The sequence below is a fragment of the Corvus hawaiiensis genome, chromosome 3 (genome assembly GCF_020740725.1).
Source record: "Corvus hawaiiensis isolate bCorHaw1 chromosome 3, bCorHaw1.pri.cur, whole genome shotgun sequence".
Taxonomy (NCBI): Eukaryota; Metazoa; Chordata; class Aves; order Passeriformes; family Corvidae; genus Corvus; species Corvus hawaiiensis.
In genome coordinates, this window is record NC_063215.1 from 91,703,579 (window position 1) to 91,724,417 (window position 20,839).

General features: G+C 39.2%; 1 long non-coding RNA gene across 1 annotated transcript in view; it reads right to left on the reverse strand.

The window, feature by feature from the left end:
* Positions 1–16,010: 16,010 nt before the first annotated feature.
* LOC125324050 overlaps positions 16,011–20,839 on the reverse strand; it is a 42,987-nt gene continuing 38,158 nt past the window's right edge. Inside the window, exon 6 of the long non-coding RNA XR_007202773.1 lies at positions 16,011–17,577. This is a non-coding gene — a long non-coding RNA (uncharacterized LOC125324050). The remainder of the gene's footprint in view (positions 17,578–20,839) is intronic.

Below are 20,839 nucleotides of genomic sequence, written 5' to 3' on the forward strand. Positions count from 1 at the left end.
TTCCTTTGAAACTGAATATGGCTGTTCAGTGGCTGAGGATGGCAAGTAAATCAGATAGTCTGAGACCTAACAAACATTTGTCCTAAAAGCTAATAAAGTTACCAGATGCTTGGACAGGCCATGTCCCCTCTGAAGTCAAAGATAGTTTTGCAAGCATCCATCACTCGATATTGAGAGATTCTATTCTCCCGCTCTTCCCTTCTCTCCCTGTGGAGGCTGAGTGGAGGAAGCAGAGTGTTACAAATTACTGTCAATGACTGAAAAGTGTCACTCCCCACTATCTATTTAGTATTCAAGTTAACTCACCAGTTTGGGAGGCAATAATGCAACCTGAAATGTATAATGAAAGTGTGAAACACACAAAAAATTGTTGGTGTCTATTTACTAGCGTGAGCCACTCACCTGACTATATTCAGGGTTGCAGGTTAAATCCCATGGCACAGTGCTTTTGCAGAACACTTCCTTTATTTATAGCAGATTTCACACTTGGCTACCTTATCTCCATTGGCAGAATTCCTGCTTGCCCATAACAAGCCACTTCAGGCATATCAACAAGACCTGAGCCTATATTTAACAGTGAAAGGGTATTTTTGCAACTTTGTTCTCCCGTAGGAAGTCTTGGTGGTACTTTGACTGGTGATTTCTCTATTACAATTTCCAGTTCCCTTCCACTTCTTGATACATTTCAGGAACCACTTGCAAACCAAATCAACCACAGCATTCCTTATGCAATCAAAATTTTCCATTGTATTTTAAAAACAGATACTAGAGAGGGTTGCTTCTGCATAGAGCCCCCATTTTACTCATCTCATTCTAGTGTTCATGCATCTGTGTGCCAATAAGGCTTTTGAAGTCCCCAGCCCAGAGCTCCTGATCATCATTCCAGGACTGTCTTTACTGTCTTTAAATTAAGACAGTTAAGATGATTTTGGTGTGACTCCCCATGGGGACTTCTTGATACAAGACTCAGTCCCAGCTCCAACCCCAAATTATGAGTATGTGTTCATAGTGCACACTTACAGAATCAAAGCCACATATTTGAGCCACAAACAGGGAGCAAAGTTGTGATGGGATTATGCATCCCGAAATATTTATGTGGTGACTGTCAGAGACCTGCAGAATCCTTTCCAGCATCTTACCCTTGTGCTTCATTTTAAGTGAAATCTTGTATTCTGGAATTGGAGCTGGAAGTAAATACCAGAAGACTTAGGTTTGGGGGTTTTTTTACCAAGTATTTTGCCTCAAATTGCAGATCCTCAACAGTTACTCCTAGAGAAATCTTGGAAGCTGGGAGGGGAACTTTCTGCTCTTGAGCAATGTCAAAAGAAAAGTTTGCATATATCTGTAAAAAAAAGAAGTTAATGGCAGGAAATGTTGTGCCGTCTGCATCCAGCTAGACAGTTGAAGCCCTTATTTCACCACTACAGTTTATTATTTATTTCAGATGAGGGTCCTTTCTCATTTATTCCAGGATACTCAGATGTCAGAAAAGAATTTGAGATATACTCAGAATTTTTCTATTAAACTGAAACAAAACTATGGCCTCAGTCCACAGGAATTGCTTCAACTTAACACTGGAACTTAAGTATATGACCCTACAGTAATCAGGTGAAGCAGAAACAACACAGTAAGGGAATTCCTGACTGCTGGAGAGTTTACTGGACACCCTGTCTGTTACTTTTTCTACTACACTGTGAAACTTAGGAACGAATGGAGTAAGAATGAAATAAAGCTCTTCTGTTTACAATTTATGTGAACCAATTTTGAGTGGAAGGGCAAAAATTGAGTGAAGTTTGGGGCTTCTAGCAGTTCTGGCTGGTTCTCTGCTCCTCTGCACATCCTATATATGAGAATATGGGGGTGCAATCCATCCCCATGTAGAGGCAGCCAGATTGGACCTCAGCAAAGAGGGTGTTTCATACATGCAGTGTTAGCTGCAAAGCAAATTTTTATTACACTCTTTATTTCTCTAAGCCCTTGTTTTATGCATAGAGTGGTCAATAAAAAAATACCACCAAAACAAAAAACCTCACAGTTTTCCCAGTGTCTTCATGGTCAATATAACTACATTTTAGGTAAAAGCTTCTTTTATCACCTCAGCTAGCTTGCTTACATATAATAAGCACTGCTGAGTAGTACATCTGGTTAATGATTATCTTTTACATATTGATATTAGTACCTGAAGTGGGAACAGCTCATTTCCTGAATACGATTACCATTTTGAAATCTTATGCACAGGGGGAAAAAATCAATTCTATAAATTAAACAAGAAGTTCTGAGAACTTATATCCCCCAGTTCACATCCAGATACTAATGCATCTCATTTACTTTGTTGCTATTCCCTTGAGTTATCTGTGTCATGCAGACCAGTCTTGTATGTCATGTTAACTATCCACTGAAAAAAGCTAGAAGTGTACTTGTAACAGTGCCCTAAGCGAGCATACAAGGTAGGTAGAAGAACATAAAAAATTCATCACTGTTACATTTCAAGTTGCTGGGATATTTTCATTCCAATAGGACAGAACTCATGTCAGCTAAAGATGGAGCTATAATTAAACTGATATGGCATTCACAATTGCCTCGAAACCTGCTGTAGTTGTCATATGTTTCTTTTCCCCATCTTTAAACTATATGGAAATCAATTATCTCAACAAACCAGCTGTAAGGACTGTATGCCAACCACTTACACTTGAAGTGAATAAATTATTTGAAATTCATTATTGATGTGAACAACTCTCCAAGATTTAAAGCACCAGTCCATTTTCTGTGCCGAGATTCACATGGAATTTTAACAAGTTCAGCACTATCCTCCGTCATAAATTCGTACAGCAAACTGTTATGCAAATAGCTAGAGTTCAGGGATTGGCGAGCCGTGCACAGAAAATTATGCTTCAGATGACAAAGTGCCCGTGAGTTAGTGGTTCTTTACATTTAGTGAAAAATTTGTTCCTGATTTACCCCAGAGTGACAGACACAGGGTAAAAGGGGGACATCGGAGACTGAAAATACCATTTGTGTGTCAAGGATGTTAGCAACCTGGAGTGGTGATAGGCACTGGTGTCTACAGGATATGAAATTGAGTTGATGTGATGTCATTTTGGCTCTACTGTAACCTGGTTATCTCTTGCCAAGACTTCATGTATGATTAGTCAGCTCGGAGAGGACAGCAAGCCTTATCAGGCACACTTCCTGACATTCCTGTCAACTTAAGAAATGTGGTTAAGGAATTTAAGATGAGGTGTCACATCTTCATATCAAATCCCATTGAGTCACCACCTACAACTTTGAAGACTCCTTCTAAAAATATTAATGAAAAGGAAAAAGGAAGTTTGGGCTGGATTTGACCTTGTAGTGCACATTGCATGTTACATCCCTCTAAGTTAGTGTCTTTATTATGCATACATTTTTTTTTTGTATGCACAGAAAATAATTGCTATACAGGCTGTGGAAAAATAATATTAATTAATACTAATGCTAAAGCATGTTCTGAGTTAGCTGACTTTTAGTCTGTAGAATAAGGCAACCTTTTATGTGCCTGTGCAATTTTAAAAGAAGCTCCTTGTGTAAAAAGATTGCCATCCCATGTATTTAACAAGGACTATATTTGGAATGGTTAATAGACAGATGAAAATACTAAGCATAACAATATTTTTTCATCTCTTCAAAGGAAAATTTTGTACAATGTAATAGTCACACTGTATACAGACTCTTTCAAGTTTCTTTTCAAAAGCAAGTTAGCAGCATGCTATTTTCATGCCATTACATTTGTCCAACTGCACAATTTGTATTAATAAAGGCAGTTGCATTCACTTCCTTGCTTCTTTGCAGCAAATTCATTGCTAAGTCAAAAAGATTCCTGATATGCTGCAGACCAAAACACTGCATAAACAAGGCACAGTAAAGGGTCTGTCTATAGACCACCACCTGGAAGACTAGACATGCACAAGTACCCAGTTTTTCAGCCATTGCCAAGGAATTCTTCCAAGAATTTCAGGGCCCGGTAAGGTCCAAAGAGTCTTCTCAGGCAGCATACAACTGCTTCACATCCCTTAAAGAGAAGCTTACAGTCCCAAATCCTGACACATTAGGTACGCATTCCTTCAGTAACAGTTTTTCTGGTTAATAATGATAAGTATATCTGTACTGAATAAGTAGCCCAGGGGAAACTGACTCTACATGGCACACACAGTCATAACTCCTTCATTTAAGAGATGATCCTGGTGCTTGCAATGCAGGTCTGGAAGACATGTAGACTGTGTAAGCACATCTGAGAACAGATGCAGGAGACTGTAACTGGCTGCAAGAGACCTGTTGAAAGGAACATAAAGCTATAATTACATTATAACTTTTGGGGTTTTTTCTGTTAATGAGAAGAACAGTAACAAACTTCCTTTTGCACCTTGCCTTATTTATTTGGTTGATTTCACCTTTCACCAAAAAATCACTATTTGTCTGAATAGTCCTACAAGGGCTTTTTTGCTTTTCCAAAACCAGTTCGTGACATTTGAGATTATGATTTCTTGCTTCCAAATTTAAATGCACTGCTTAATAAAACACGAACGGGAAGAACCAGTGGAAACATTTGAACAGAGCAAATGACTTAGACCTTTAAGTCTGTCACTTTTCTCATGGCAACAAAATGCTGAAACAAGAGCATCTGTGACCTGTAGGTTCAGCGAGCTAAGCCCATGAAGCTCAGCAATGTCCTCTGCTTGCCTTGAAGAATTGTCCAGCAGCCAGAACAATTTCTCTTCAAGAAACAAATGGTAAGTCATAAATCTTTTTGTGCACAAGGATAGGCAACCTGCCCTTTACCAAACTTTCATGACTGTTTCAGAGTAGACAAACATAAAAGAAGAAAAGGTTTAACACCTCAGTTATATTGAGCTGAGTTATAGAAACGTTCGGTAATTCAGAGAGAAAACATTTAGTGCTAGTGTACAGCCTTCAACCTGAAACTATGTAAAACTTAAATTGACTATAGAGGTTATGAATCATCTTCTGAAAGTCTTCTCCTGTGGAACAACAATTTAATTGTGTAGATCTCTCAGTCCATAAGCAAGCATGAGGAGAGAGCAATCAATGTATTCTTTAGACTGGAGCAACATTTCCAAATTCTTCAATCTAAATAGGTCCAAGAATATCACTAGATCTCTCCTGCTTGGATCTGACAGCTGGGTTGATTTTAGCTGAAACATTATGATTTTTCTGGGGATAGACATCTACTTCTTAAGAAGCTGCATATTTTTGTGTTAATATTACCCTTAAAAGTGATACTCAAATGCAAACTGCCTCTACAGTTCCTTGTCACCTACAACATCAATATTTTCACCAGAGAAATGGGTAAGCACTAGGCCACTGTCAATGCCTTGCAGTCCCAGCCCTGGAGTGAGACTGAGAACTAAGAGTTTCCTCACTTCTCTTACCAGTAGGACTGTAAGCATGCTTATACCACCTGCACTTGTTGAGGTGCACTGCTCCACACGTCTCAAAACCAGGCAGGAGTCTAAACTAACCCACTGGTATGAACACACATCGCCCAGCTATAGATGTGCTGTCTGACTCCCAGGTCTTCATGTCTAATTCAGTAATTAAATCAACAGAGCTTTGGCTACTAAATGATGATGATCTCTCTTTCTGAAATTGTCCCAAAGAGGAAGAAAAAAAGACTGCTGGAAGAGACAGAAGTTTCTCCTGTAGATGTTTCTGTGACAGAAGGAAGCAAAAATCATATTACAGGACAGTGATTAAGATGTGGAAGGTGATGAATATGCGAGTTGAAAGTTCAGTGGAACTTCAGGTTAAGATTTAATTCACCTAAATGTTAGTGCCTACACAGTTGGTGTTTGGACTGTGCATTGCCCAGACTGCCTCCATAGCAGAGAGAGACAGGCAACCCCAAAGGGCAAAACACCTCCTAGAATGAGAATTATCCAAGAGCAGAGGAACAAATTCCCTCCCAGGGACTGACTATTTGTCTCCTTTGACCACAGAGCATAGTGTAAGGTGTCAGAACAAGCTATTACCCTATACTTCAAGGACAATTTTTGTATCTGAACATCTGGCTTGGGCTTATCTCTAATTCTTAAAGCAAGACCACTCATTAGAATGGAAATGATACTTAATATCCGCATTTTTAGAAGTACTTTTATAGGATAAAGTAGCTGATGATCAGTGCATAATGCAAGGCCAGTCTGTGGCACTTAGCTTTGCAGGAGACAATGTTAAGAGCTTATATCGACTCTAGTCTTACTCTTATTGAGGTCACTGAAAGTTTTACCACAGACACCAAGGAAAAGAAGCTCAGGCCCAGATAACAGCAGCCATCAAGTCCTTACCATTGTCTCAAGGGAAGAGACAGTTGCCTTCTAACCTTGCTCTTTTTAAAAAGTTTATTTGCCTTTATCACTGGACATTTTGACTTCTATTTCACCATCCAAATTTTTCTGAAATAGCTTCCTCTTCTACCATTAGCCCCAGTGACTGCTTATGCACTTTACCATGTCTTCAGACAGTATTCCATCTCCAATAAACAAACAAACAAACAGAAATAACAAATAAACAAATAAATAATACATACTGACTTTATCTGTAACTGCAATAGTCAATAGAGCTTAGTTGTAGTCAATGGGAAGTGTCATGATAGAAAAAGTCCCTGCTCCAACTGGTCTTTTGTTGATGGTAAGGGACAAAGAAAATAATTTGACCTTTCCAACACACTTGCTCTTCACAGAAATGAGTCAAATATGAATATTTGCATTGCACTTCACTGAGGTGAGATTAGAAGATGTCAGGAGAGGGAGTCTTCTACATGAGACAGATGAAAAAACAAGGAAGCCAGAGGAAAAATGGAAACAAATGCAAAACTCATTGGGATAGGGAGGGAGCAACTGAAACGGAATGCTAAAATATGTACATAGCATCTATTTGGGCAGGGATACATACTGGAATATGACTTTGTAAATATGCAGCTTTTGCCTTACCAGAATTATTTTAATTGTCAACTATCCCTTTTGAAAAAGGGTGGGAGTGCCACGCATCTTTACCTAAGAAGAAAAATAACTTACTATACATTTTATAGTCATAAGCTGCCCTGCAAATCCCTGTAATTAAATGGAGGGCTTGTTTTGTAGATTCCAAAAGCTTTGTCATTCTAGCTCCTGCACTTTACTCTGGCAAAGGTTAGCCAGAGCTCTGGCAAAAGGAGATTTGTTTTTCCACAGATGGGAAAAGAAACAACCTCAGGGTCCTGGCCAGACCTCATTATGCTGCTATCCATTCCTAACTCCTGATTTTCTTGAACAAGGTCTTTCAAGGGTATTTACACCCAACCTATCCCCTCTGGGAATGTCGTCATCATGTGTGTGTCCTGTAAAACATACTAGTTTTTCCTAAACACAGTCTGGTTCTGCTATTTTTGCTGGGCCTTTGACAATGTGTCATCTTTGAAATGTCATTGCATTACCCTTTTGCTGTGTTTGGGGTGCCAGTGTCAACTGCAGGCGCCTCTGGAAGGATGTGCATTTGATTGGCAAAGACAGGATGATTGACAGCGGGTTAGTCTCCTGTCAAAGCTCAAGTGTATCATTGCGTGGCAAAGCTGTTCTGCTCAGTGCCACCTGTCCCCAGTCCCTGCCACATTGGTGCATTTCAGCCCACTGTCAAAGACAGCTAACAAGTGGTATTGGTGCTGTATGATCAAAAGCAAACCTACTGGTGATCAGTGACAGAAAAGTCTCCGCTTAGGCCAGTAAAAAAAAGTGCATTTTAATGCTATCTGTCTGCCTGGCTATCTGTATATTTACACATACATGCACACCCCCGCTAGTTGATTCTTCAGTACAAAACTGCAAGCTGTGAATAATTAATATGCAAGGTCTGAATCTTCAGTCTTTATTTTTTCTATCTAGGAAGTAAATGGGAGTTTTCCTACACACCAGTCCTACAGATTAAGCCCAGTTATCAGCAACTCTGATTTGGATACCTGCAAAGTTTTAACATGTTCCAGCTTGTCAGTCTCACACTTAACTTTCTGCTTTAAAACTGAAGATACGGCTGAGAGTAATTATGAAAATATTTAAAGAGGAGGATAATTATTCAAGTAATTTGTCTTTTAAAATTAACAATATGGTCTTATCTATTGTCCTAAAAACCTGTGTGAAATTTTTGTACTATTCAGAGAAGTCACTCTTAAGTGAGAGGGTTCATTTGCATTCACTGATCATCTCATTACATTTTGCCTGTAGTCCTTCCTGTAATTTCAGTAGGATATGCTATTCTTCTCTCTTAACACCTTGGGCGGCCAGCCACGGGATTAAAAATGTGGTGCTTCTCAGTTGCATCTGACAGCCAGTGAAACAGAGCTTCCTTTCTGAATATCTGAAGCAATGATTAAAAATCTGTGGACTCCTGATTTGTGCCTTGTATACATGGTCTTCAACGTACTTTCAGAAGATGTGAGGTTTTAGAAGCATCCCAGCTTTAGCTTTTAATATGTATGTCCATTTTCAATGAGAATGTTCCTTCTAATGCTGGCTTTGTATTTTTTCTTTACTTTAGGAAAAAAAAACCCCGTTTCATGAATCTTCTTATTGAAACAAATTGATTTCTGGACAAAATGTCAGGATTGCTCACTCAAGACAGCAGTGAAGGCAACAGTGAAATAATCCACTTATGTAAAACACTGTTGCTATCTTCTCAATCAGGAAAGTTCTGTTGATTTGGAAAGGATGTTAGGCTTTCCCCATCCCAGGGACTTCCACAGATTAAAGTTTTTACTCTGTTACAGAGTGAAACTGATGGCTACAACCTTGGCTGATTTGCAATGAAGAATGCAATTATGGTTTTGCACTTTCCTTTTTTCTTTCTTCTTTTCTACCTCTAGATTTCTTCTGCTCATGTCGTTCACCACCCCTTCTCAGCCATACTTGCTGTCTCCTTCATTTCCCCAGTTTTCTGTTGAGGTTCCACTGCATGCTTCCTATCCATAGGCCCACCTCTTCAAGACAGTTTCCAACTCTGTGTTCTTACTGCATGACAAAATTTTGTCTCAGAGTATTAAACTACTACATCAACTTCTGCTTTAACTCATCCCCACTGATCGCATACTGAGATGTTTACAACTTCCTTAATCTCACAGAACTGTTCTCAACAACCTGTTTGCTGAACTTTCCTCATCATGACCTTCATGTATCCTTGGAGAGCTTCAGATATCTTCCCCACCACAAAATCATATTTCTCCTTGTTTTTATAGTTCTTTCCTTATGTCTCTCTTTAGCACAATCTTTTTCCTTCAGCCAAATGTGTAACAAGCCTCACTTCAGTGGCAATGGCTCAGAAATTTATCTCTGCAAGGTACCATTCTACCTTATCTTCATCCACACAACCCTGTGCCTTAGCCTGTCTCCAACAAAAAAACAAGTCCCCCGTATTCCCTTAAACATTTTTGATCTCTTCCACACTACCTGTTCCACTATTTTCTCTGACATTGAGACTTACAATCGAGAATAGTCTTTGACTTCCTTTCCATCCACACATCCAGCCTGCATTACACCTCTGCCACATCTGTCTCTGGATCATATCTAAAATCTCTCTGTTTCTGACAAAATCTCACATCTGAAGGAGGCAGGCCTGTTCAGTCTCAAGTAGAGATGGCTCAGAGGGGACCTCATCTAAGTCTATCAGTATCCGAAGCAGGGGTGTCAAGAGGAATCAGGCTCTTCTCAGTGGTGCTGAGCAGTAGGACAAGAGGCAATGGGCAGAAATCGATGCACAGGAAGTTCCATCTGAACATGAGGAGAAATTTCTTTACTGTGGGGGTTACTGGGCACTGGAACAGATTGTCCAGAGAGGCTGTGGAGTCTCTCTCACTGGAGGTATTCAAGAACTGTCAGGACACAATTCCGTGTGATGTGGTCTAGGATGACCCTGCTTGAATGGGGAGGCTGGACTGGATAACCCCGCTGGTGGTTCCTTTCAGCCTTAATCATTCTGTGATTCTGTGATCAAAAACTCTGAACCATCACCTGCTTTAACACCCACTGCACCCACTCTCCTCTTCTTTGGTTCCCCTGACATTCAAATTGCTGCTTCTGCATCACAAGCCAGTCCTAACATGGCAAATCCTTCTCACACTTTGGAGTCCTTGTCTTAAATCTCTTCTCCAAAGTCCTCCTCCCCCATATCAAATCCCAGTTGTTCCAGTCTTTGCTGTCAGAGCCTAACCAATGCCTTCTTAATTCTCCATCTTAATTTTTTTGCATTGCCCACACTGTACCCTATTGACTGTTCACTGTCATTGCCTCCTCTCTTTTTAATGTTGCCTCTGAGCAGGCAGTGGATGCCTGAAATGCTGTTGAGAGTCATTACCCACTCCTACTTTGAGCACAAAAGCAAACAATGATCTGTGGCATGGTTATTTGATACATAGGAATAGTCTATTTACATACTGATAGATGGTTAATTGCTTTCATACTTGCTGGTAATAGTTCTGTTTTGCCTTTTCACATCTCTCTCCATTTCACCTGATCAAAGTATCTCTGTCTTGTGACAGGGACTCTGTCAACCTGTAACTTCAGAAAGCATTTTGTAAATTTCAAGCAACTTTATAATACCATATTATTAGGTAATAAAACCACAAGTATGAGTCATAATTTTTCATGGGCTTAATATCTTCCTACATTTTTCACCCCTTCCCAAAGTTCTTCCATGGTATTTTGCCTTAAATAACTACTTCCCTGTTTAAAATATTTATTTAAAAACCCAACATGAACAGACTAAAAATGTTCATGGTTATATTTATTAAAGCTATATACTATAGCCTAATTATTATAGGAATTACTACTCTCATTTGTATGTAGTACTTATTAATACTTATTAATAGCATAAATACAGATTTGGTCAAAGTTTTTCCATGCAGAGAGCACAGCTCATTAAAAAGCTTATAGAAAAGCTTTTCCACGGACGTAAAATGTAGCAAACACTGGAGAGAAACTCTAGTTCACTTAACTGTTCAAAGCAACTGCATGGTGTTTAATTCTCATTTAATGCTGTTTAGAGATATTGATTGAGCATGGCCTTACTGTTTAACAGGGGCATCTCTGAAGGCAACTGTTGTCCGATGTGTTGAGCCCACAGTTTTGACATGGAGCCTGTTCGGTGGTGGCCCCACTGATTTAAGTCATTTGGAAGGAGTCGGTATGAACAATGAAGTGTGTAGTGGGAAGGACAGTCTCTAGATCTAACAGTTTATCACTGATAGATAATTTTTCAGGATTCAAACAGTCTGTCACATCCCAGCTAAGAAGTGACTTGCTTTTACAATGCCATCCATAGGAGTCTCTTGCTGTGCTGATGGTGAAATACACACACAGACGATTAAAGACTGATATCTATGTATAGGGGGAGATATCATCTGTTGAGGCACTAGTAATGATGAGCTCCGTGATAATCTGACAGACTCAAGATATCTGCAAAGACCTCCTGGAAATGAAATGCAGTGTGGATGCAGTGGTTCTAAAGAGATCTCAGATAGCCTGTGATTCAAGTGGGGAAGGCCTCTGCCTCTTAGGCATGGCTGTGTAGGGAGCCAAGAATGTGCTTCCCAGAGCATTGGCAGGGGCAGGGGACTTTTTGTAAGGGATTCAGTAGGTTCCTGCTGCTAGCTGTCTTACTACCCAAATTTTAGGGAGCCCACAGGACTTTCACGTTCTCTTATTGTTATTTAGACACAACTAACAGAAACAATTCCTCCTTTTCCCCCTTCACACTCACTACATACCTGACTGAGGGACAATACAATGTGCTTATACTCATTCATCCTACAGTAGATATTTTGTAAAACACACAATAATTGGAACTGATGCAAGGTACATTTTTTGTTCTAGAACATGATGAAACAGCATAAAAATTTCTTCTGGTGAATGATACGAAGTGTTCTGGGGTTTACTGTGTTTTCAGTTTCTCATGTTTTACTAATGTCATAGAAAAAATCAGCCTTCATGCTATTCCAGAAGAGATTTCCATATGGAGTCCCATAAAAAGTTGTTAAAACGTTATATTTCACAATATGGAAAACACTTGCTTCATCAGTTACACGAACCAAATCCATCTCCAATACGTTAAACATATCTGAACAGTTCCTTGTCTTGCTTTGGACTAACATTCGTCAGGAATCAAGATATGAAGAAGTTTAAACTAAGGTGTAAATCACAAAATACATAGGCAGTTAAGTGCCATCCCTAAATACCAGCTTTCACATACCAACTACTCTGGTACTCTACCACTCCCTGATGCACTGATTGCCCCTGCTTGGACAACTCTTAATAGCCAGTTCCAGCAGTAAAAAGAGCAGAAGATTCTTGAGAAGCCAGAAGTACACAAGAAAGTTGAATATTGCAGCAAAAACTTAGGTCTTGGTTTTGGATTTTTTTATCCATTGCTTTCTTTCTGTAAGATGGGTATCTCCATTCTGAATTGTTTGTCTCTATCATACTTCAAAGTAAATCACATTTACTTTTGACATTCACTCACTGTAGGCTCACTGCCTATCACCCACCTCACGGCACACCTTTGTAACTCATTTACAACTTGACACTCCTTGAATACATTGCAACATTGTCATTGGTGTTTCTAATCCCCTTTTCTCCATACCTCACTTTCCTCAGCCCCCTGTGTCTTCTGCTTTCTGCTACACAGCATGCATGGACTTGCTGTCCCACTCACATCCTGCATTGCACTGCTCCCCACACCATCCCAGCCTTTGGACTGCTGCTGTTGGTTTCCCTAGTTCCTGCCTGCCTGTTTCCCAGTCCTCTTACTGAGGCTCCAGTGGATCCATCATCCATCCATCCATCCATCCATCCATCCATCCATCCATCCATCCATCCATCCCTCCCTCCCTCCCTCCCTCCCTCCCGTGCTCTCTCTCCCTGCCACCCTGCAGAAAGCAGCGAGTGTCCTTAGCTGCAGTTGCAGTTTCCTCCACTGAGCCTTCCTATCCTGTGTGGCAACTCAGCCCCCACCTCCTCCATGGCCCCTTGGCGTTTGGCACTCAGCTGCAGCTCGGGTTACTGCATATTTCCCATCAGGGAATTAAGCTCTTCAGAGGCAACACATGCCAAATTTTTTTCCACCCTAACAGAGAGCTCTCCCTGTATGTTTGATCCTCGTCAGATAGGACTATAAATACCTGAAATACTGGACAAACTTGTGCGACCATTTTTGGATTACATAGCCTACAGGATTAGACTTCTTGCAAGATTTCCAGAACTTCCTGGTTGGCTGAGTGTAAATATTTCAAAAATAACATCTTACAGTATTTCAGTGTTTCTGTTTCCTCTATTGGTCAAAAACAGGAAATGCAGAAGCATGTGAATCTCAGGTTTTACTAAACTTCAGAAAAATAGGTTCAGAGAGGGAGCACTTTAAAAAATAAAGGACCATATTAGAAGCCAGTTTCTATTTTCACCTAAACCAATTCACCCGTCTGCTTTAACCATCCTTCAAAAACAACAGAGACCGGAGTATTTTGCATATTTGTAATGTCTGACAGAGATAATAAGCAGAGAGCAGGCTGGTTCCAAAATAGGCTCATGCTCCTTGTGTAACCTGGTGAGTGAACATCCTGACATGCAATTATTTGTTTTTCCTCTCCTTACTAGTGCAAAACATTTGAGAAGCCAGGTTTTAATTTATTTCCATTTACAATGTTACCTAAGGACATTTCTTATCTGAGAAAAGCATTACCATTCGAAAGAGCATTTTCCCTCTTTTAATAGCTGCCTGTCCAGTGCTAGTTACCTTATTGTATATATAAAGTTAGGACTGTTTCTTCTCATGTGTATCACTGATCAGCACTGAGTTTCATCTGCCATTTTATAGCCACTTCCACAGCTCTAAAAATTGAGCATCTAACCTTTACCTTATCATTTATTCCTCTGAAAATGTATTCTGCAAGTCTATCACTTAACTCTTTCCCCTCACACTATCATTATACTACAAGCTCAAGCATAGCACCACAATGGAATACATTTGCTTGCAATATTTTATCCTATATTTCCAATTAGCCTATTGAACTTTTTTTTATATATATAAGCTTTAGAATTAAGTTTTCCTCTTTTTATTCTCACTTCGGAATTTTAAGGCTTACATTTCACAGAACTTGAACCCTCCTGTCTTGCTGCCTTTTCTGACATAGGATCCAACCTTGGTAAGTTGTGCATTGGGGACACTGCAAAACAAGGACAAAAGCTGCTGTAGCTGCAGCTGCTACAACCATTTTTGGTTGTGGTTATAAATTCAGCTTCTTCAAACAAGGGAATATTTAAGATCCGACACTGTTTGTGCTAATTTTCTGAGGCCTGGTTCAGAAATTACCTACTCTCTACCACCTGCTACAGAAAAAGAACATTATCAAGAATGTGTACAAAACTCAGCTAAAGGTTTAATGGAGTTTGAATAGGCTGATGTTCCCTTGGCACTTTTCCTGAAGTTGTTTTGGCACCAGCTGTTGCTTGGTATCAGTTAAAGTCGATTAGTACAGCAATTCACACAGTGCATTGAGGGCATTGCTTTCCAGATGTACTTTCTCACCTTAGAACAACTGGCAACTCAGTGACTTCTGAGCCATAGGTGGCACCTCTGTGTTTTAACAGCTTCGTGGACTGTTTTGAATCAATGTAAACATCCACAATACGGGGTACAAATGAGTAAGAGCAGGTTATGAACTGAGAGGAGAAAGAGTATCCTTTTGCCTTCTTGTACTCCCATTTGTTCATTTCATGGGTTCCCCTGAGCTGTTGCACTGTTAGAACCCTTGAAAATGCTCCACGCCATTTGTGATTTTAAATGTTTCCACCACATCCCACTTAGTTATCTCCTCCTAGACTGAGAAATCCAGAAGTATTCCTAGTTCCTCCAGCACAAGTGTTAAGTTTCCCTTCCCTTCCCTTCCCTTCCCTTCCCTTCCCTTCCCTTCCCTTCCCTTCCCTTCCCTTCCCTTCCCTTCCCTTCCCTTCCCTTCCCTTCCCTTCCCTTCCCTTCCCTTCCCTTCCCTTCCCTTCCCTTCCCTTCCCTTCCCTTCCCTTCCCTTCCCTTCCCTTCCCTTCCCTTCCCTTTTTTGTTTTGTTTTTCCCTGAGACTAGGGGTGAGGGAGCAGGGACCAGTGCTGCACACAGTTTCCAAAATGCTCATACTCTTGGGGTTGCTGAGCAGTTTGATGATCATCCTGTTATATGTGAAGTTACAGGATTTGAAGCCCATCCCAATCACTTTATAGATTTTTAATACCAACTTTTTCTTTAGCATTTCATTGCTCTGACACTTGGTGTCGTGAACTTCTCCTGAAGCTCGTGTCCCACATGCAGTTTGTTTTTACATTCCTGAGAAACTCAGACCAACACCATGCTTTGATACCTTGGCATCCACTGCTTTTCTAAATAATTTACAAACATGCAATACCTTACAAATAAGTTTCTGTGAGACTTCATTAGAAACATTATTCTGTTTAAAAAATGTACCAGTCATTTGCAGACTATGTTTCCTAATCTGTAATCATAAGAGGGTAAAACTCTTTTCCTACCACTTCTTTCATGTCAGCTTAATTCCTTAAGAGCCTCTGTGGAATGATGCTGTTGAAAATGAAAACTAAAAATTTATCAGCTGACCTCCTCTGTGCACATTCTCCATGGCTGCTCCAAAGGACTCCAACAAAGATTTGCAAAGGATGGCTTCCTGACCACTTGTGCAGCGCATACACAGATCCAATTCTGATCCTGTGCTGGGGAGGCAGATCTGGCACAGGCAAAAGCAGAACCAAACTGCTGAAAACACAACCGAAGAGATTTGCTGCAGTGTTAAATAAGTAGGTGCTGATATTTCAGAGGTGAAAATATGTGAGTGTTAGTGCTAGAGTTGCTGTTTGAAAACTGCATTAATTGGACCATGTTGAAGAGATGTACCCTCACCAAGAGACAACAGCACCGAACAGTATTCAATAGTCAACAAAAAACTTCCATGGAAATGCAATTTTATTAGATTATCAGGCCTGAATTTTTTTAACAACTTGTTAATCACCCAGATATAAAACAAACAAAAAGAGTGATCAAAAATGCACAATATTTAAGTAATTAATAAAACGTCTTTAAAGGAACCTCACAGAGCTTTAGCAAACTTCTTGCATGTAGACATTCTCCTCTGGGTATGGTATAAACATCTGAATGTGAATTCAAAGGTTAACATCTTTATAAATGCTAAAAGCATCAGCAGAATTTTTAATGAAATATGTTTTCAACCACTAGGCAAGGTTTTTATAAAAATTATATAATTCTTACATAATTGATGGCAGCAGCTAATATTGGTCTCATTATTATTGTCATTTAATTATAGTGTAATTCTCTCCAATATTTTGTCAATGTAATTTAACAAGTTATATGTCATCTGATAGCACTACAAAATGTGCCATTACATAAGCAATTGACAGCTATGCTGTTTTAAAAACATTGGCTACCCAACAGCATAATTTATACAGGTGTGAAAGAAAGTCCTAATGCAAAATGCATCTTCACTAAATCACTGGAAAAAAAAAAAAAAAAAAAAGGAGAAGGAGAGTACTTCAGCCACAACTGCATACTGTTTTAATGGCTCAGGGAGACTAGGAAGTCTGGATTTTATTTGTCATTAATGTTAAGATCAGAAGAGTAGTCATCTTAAGTCATCTTCCAGTAATGCCTACCTACAAATGCCTATCACCTATCACCCTACTAAAGAAACAGACAAGTATTGATAGTGATGCTACTGAAGTGTTCAAAAGTTTTGCATCTATGGTCCAAGCTCCAGCCAGGGAAAAGGTTTCTGGTTACTTTAATGGACCACAGATCAAGACTTCTTAGAAATCACAGAATATGTAACAAACCATGTTCAGAAACACAAGTGTTTCTGAGCTAGCCAGAGAGACATATCCAAATTCAATCCTTACTTCCCAAATCAGCTTCCGAAACTTATCCTGAGGCTATGCAGAAGGAGCTTTGGTGACAAGAGTTTCATTCTGTGCCAGGTCTAAAATACAGATATTTCAAAATTTCTCACAAGGAACTATTTGAAAAACACTCAAGGTCATTCATACTATCCCATCTTGAAGTTAATGTTTACATTTATGAGGTAATAAATAATCCATTGTATTAGAGAAAATAAAATACAAAAGCAAATAATAATTTCAAGTGAAAAATGAACACCCAACAATGTCAAAATGGATTATTTTGACTTTTTTCCTATCTTTCTTTCTTTCTGAAAAGAAAATTTAGGTGAAATCAGGGTGAATTTTTGCCATGTAATTTGGTTTCAGCAGAAACATGACTTCTCAAGGAGGTAGTTTCTTACAAATCCTTCTCACCAGTTTTTGGCATCCCTCTTGGCTCATTGATGTCCCTCTGTCCCAGACCACTCTGGATGGCAGCAGCCTTCCAAATCAGGGCTGGTGCTCCCGGCCTGCCAAGCTCACAGTGATGTGGCTCTGCTTTCTCATCAACATTTGCGCTTTTGGGCCATCACCAAAACTCGCACTCAGAACACCCACTTCTCCTGAGAGAAAAGAGCAGCACTTCACAGTAAAAAAGAAAAGAGCAGAACTTCACAGCAAAAATAGCCTTCTTCAAAAGCAAGAGACAACGAAAAATGCCATCCTGATCTTAGGAAAAGCCTGGAGGCTCTCTCATCGTTAACCTGGTTAAGAACGTTAGGTAGAACTTCATGTTCCTGTGACTCGCAGGAAAAGGCAGTAGTGTCACACATTGCCACTAAAAATAACTGACACATGTAAAAATAAACAAAGCACCACTTTGCCTGGTATCTTTTAACAAAGAGATGAATACTTGTACAGTAGGTGGTAAGCTGAAACACATCATATTTGATATGAGAACACTTAACTTCGTGGGGACTGAGACAATAATGCTATGCAATTATGTCGCTAGGGTCTAATTTGACTGTAAGATTTAAATAACAATCCTATATCCCACTTGAACTTGAATGTTTTCTGCTCAGTGGGGATGCAGCAGACACTTCAAAGTTTGGAAAGTGTATGCAAAAGCTGCATGCTCACTTGTTTTCTTTGACATCTGGAAGAATCTCTAAAAATAGGGGGCCAGTGTAAACGGGAACAGCATTTGGTCCCTAAATATTGGCCAAGAAATGAACTTTTGAACACCCACATTTCTGTCAGTACTGCAAATGTGCTTTAATTTTTTCACATTAAGGGCGAAACAAAAATTGCTAAAAGTATTCTATAAATCAACACACCAGCCATACATGGAAGAATAGTTCCACATACACAATTAAAACAGGCATGTATCAGATACAGGCCCATTAATTTTGGAAGTCCTGAGATGCTTAAAAAAAGCATAGAGTACTGCAACCATTTTGCTTTTGAAGTATATCTCCCTGACAGGATACAGGGAAGCTGTACTCATAGTTGAGCAGAAGCTGGAGCCATAGTTTTTTACTAACAGCTTACTGGGGAGTAGGAGAACAATAAAATTAGGCAAATTGAGTAGCTGAAAAAAATTTAAAATAAGAAGAAACATTTGTAAATGTAAGTTTATCCAAGGAGTGCTGTCTGTTCTGCCTTTTGGCCAGCCTTCTGCAGACATTCAAATGGAAAGAAACTGTGAACGCTGAGTGAGCTAAGAGCATATAGTCAAACATATATTTGAATTTGGATAGTTTATGGGGAATTTTCAAGTCAGAATAAGAAACAAGGTGATTTGAGACATCAAGGTTAGTCCTGATTTTTGGTCATCTATTTAATTGTATCTTTCTTTTTGCCTGCTGTAAAAATGAATGTCCACATGAACGGATTATTCTAATTAATAATTAATTTATAATTCTAATAGTAATTAAATTATATTCCTGCCCCGCTTTGGATAGTCTTAAACAATTGCGTGAAGTAAGCATCAACTTGAAAATGTTCTCCCCAGCTTCAATTTTTATTTAGTTTTCCTTAACAAAACATCCCTTATCTATCCTAGGCTCCCTTTCCTTCACAGTCAGACCCCCCACTACTCCTGTATCTCTCTTCTGAAGTTATCTGGATCCATTTGATATCAGTTATGAAGGATGAAGCAAAAAAATACCTCTTTATCTCAATGCAAAACACTAACACCCATCATCAAAACTGTTATGGGCCAAATGAAAATCTGGTTATGAAAAACAAAAACGGGTAATGAGCTGAGCAGTTTGAATTAAACGACAGGCCTTTGGAAAGAGTTGCAACTAATATTTTACTTATTACTAGAGAACAAATGTTCCCTAGTAATAAGAGAGAGCTAATGCAATGGGGTTTTTAGATCATGTGGAATGATGAAAAACTGAGAGACTTGAATTAGAATTAGACCTTGAATTTCTTGAAGTCAAAAACTTGAGAAGTTTGTCTTTCAAGCCAAAAGTGGGAAAAAACCCATGATGCATAAAAAGATAGTGCCATATGACCAGAAAACAGAAAGTACAGTAAATGAAAGAAAATAAAAGAATGTTTTGGCCGGTATTGGTTCATTAACCTAACCTTTAAAGTTTGCCACATTTTAGAACAGGTCTTGAAGGAACAGATAAATAAAGGCATGGAGGTGAAGGAACTATTGGATATAGTGCACTATTGGATATAGTGCAGTAGGATATATAATAAAAGAAAAGAGATCTAGGCAGACCAGCTTAATAGCTTCCTTTGATAAGATAGCTGATTTTCTAGACAAAGGAAAAGGAGTCAATGTCATCTATCTAGACTTCAGTAATACGTATGGTATGGTGCCACATGGGAAATCATTTGTTAAGCTGGAGAAGATAGGGATTAGTAGAGGAATTGAAAGATAGGTAAAGACTGTCTCAAGGAACGACAGCAAAAGATAGTGTTGAAAGGAAAAGTAGCGTGAGGGTTACCAGTTAGCAGTGGAATTCTTTATGGATCAGTCTTGTGTCTGATCTCCTCCTTATTTCAATTAAGATCATGACACAAATATTTGGAATGTGGCGATACTGCATAGGTTGGCACTATCAATACACAGGAGAGAAGGATATCATGCAGAAAAAGGCTGTAAGGACAGGTGTAATAGAAAAGGGTGAGAAGCAGTATTTTGAAGATAATGAAGCTAGTCACTTACCCCCAAATGAAGATAATGCATTTGGAAACTAATAACAAAAATTAGGAATCAGTTAGAAAAGACTGAGCTAGAGGGGGACCCCAGGTTAGCTGTCTGTCACACTACAGCTGAGAGCAAGCAGTGAGATACCGCAGTAAAAAAGGACACACAAGGAATGCGTCAAGAGGTACTTTAGGTGTATAGAGGAAGACTAGCTCCATTATGAAAATCTCTGCTGAGACCTCACTGTAAGTGTTAATATAGTCCTGCTAAACAGTTTCAGGCAAGACAAATCAAAACAGGACCAGGTGCAGAGAGGGCTAACCAAAATGAAAGAGGAAATGAAGACTAAACCAACAAGTACTCAGTCAGGGGTACCTATAAATACTGAGGCTGTCATTATAGAAAAAACACATGTACCTTAACTCACATTCAGGATGTAAGCTTTCTTCTTCAAGTCTATAGTAAGACTCTGACCCTTTATGTCTCCTGTGTGATGGATATTATCAGGAGTCAGCACTAAAAACTGGTCAGATGGCAGGGAGCTACTCACATCTTCCAGGGAACTTGTCTGTGATATATGTAGGTATATATATAAACATTTATATACATATATATATATAAAACATATATAAAAATTTTTTATACATATAAAAAACATTTAGACGTTAATGTGAGCCTATCAGGCAGGGATCTTTTGTTTGCCTCCTCCTAAG